Here is a 1,048-nt window from a genome sequence, read left to right as displayed (position 1 = left end):
TCAGCTCTTCAAAGAAGCCTCTAAGATTCAGCTGGTGAGGTTCAGAAGCCAGGCGTTCCTGGCTTACAACACCCTGCCATGATCCCAGCCCGCCGGGTGTCCTGGCAATCAGCTCCCAAAGGGCACACAGAGCTATCTTCACTGCAGCTGATGGGAGGGGTCAGCATTACAGGAGGGTTCATTTTCCTTCCTTGCATTCCTGTTTCACGTTCAGGACATTTTCCAACACTCATTACCATACACACCTACCCTTAGAAGGTTTCCCACGGGGCTTCACCGAGGGCCTTCGCAGGTCTGCTCTGTCTGGAGCCCTCAAAGTCCTCAGTGCCTGCCTTAGGAATTTCAAGATAACTCACCTGCTTACACAGGAACTTGGTGCTGCTAGGCTGCTGCCTCACTTCCCTTCTTCCTTCTTTCTTCACCTCCCTTGGCTGGTCCCTTTAAATTCCATGGCTCAGCTCTGTGCAGTTTTCCACTGCAAAAAGGATTAGCTCTTGTTACATCTCAGCACTCAGATATCATTCCCACTTTATTCCTGACACTCGGCCATTAGGCCAGTGTCTCATTATTTAAAGCAGAGTTTGACTTCCTCAGTGACAACAACAGCTACAGCCCTGAATCATAACACAGGCTGAGACACAAACACGGATGGGAACTCTTAAGGATCCACTTTCTTCTGCTCACCAACCAAAAAGAGCTTTCTGAACTCAAGATAAAGAGACTCAACATCCTTTTTCTGCAACTTTGGCTACTATAAATGTGACCCACAAGACCTGGAAAGGCCCTTCCCACTTCACCTGCAGGGCTGGCAGTGCCACCACTTGACACGGACCCAGGGGCTGGGCAGGAACGGAGGGGTTGGGGCATCCAATCCATTGGGCCAGGCAGCACCAGGAGTTCCTGGACTTCCTGAGGGGAGAGCCTCAAGACAACAAAGGATTATGGAGATCATTTTAAACTTTAATAGGCATATCTCCTGGAATATGGGGACTTTGACAAGGCCTACTGGTGCAACAAGGACACACTCAAGGCTATCTATTAAAAGCAT

Source organism: Lepidothrix coronata, unplaced genomic scaffold (genome assembly GCF_001604755.1).
Source record: "Lepidothrix coronata isolate B3197 unplaced genomic scaffold, Lepidothrix_coronata-1.0 Scaffold388, whole genome shotgun sequence".
Lineage (NCBI taxonomy): Eukaryota > Metazoa > Chordata > Aves > Passeriformes > Pipridae > Lepidothrix > Lepidothrix coronata.
Note: the sequence above shows the minus strand (reverse complement) of the source record.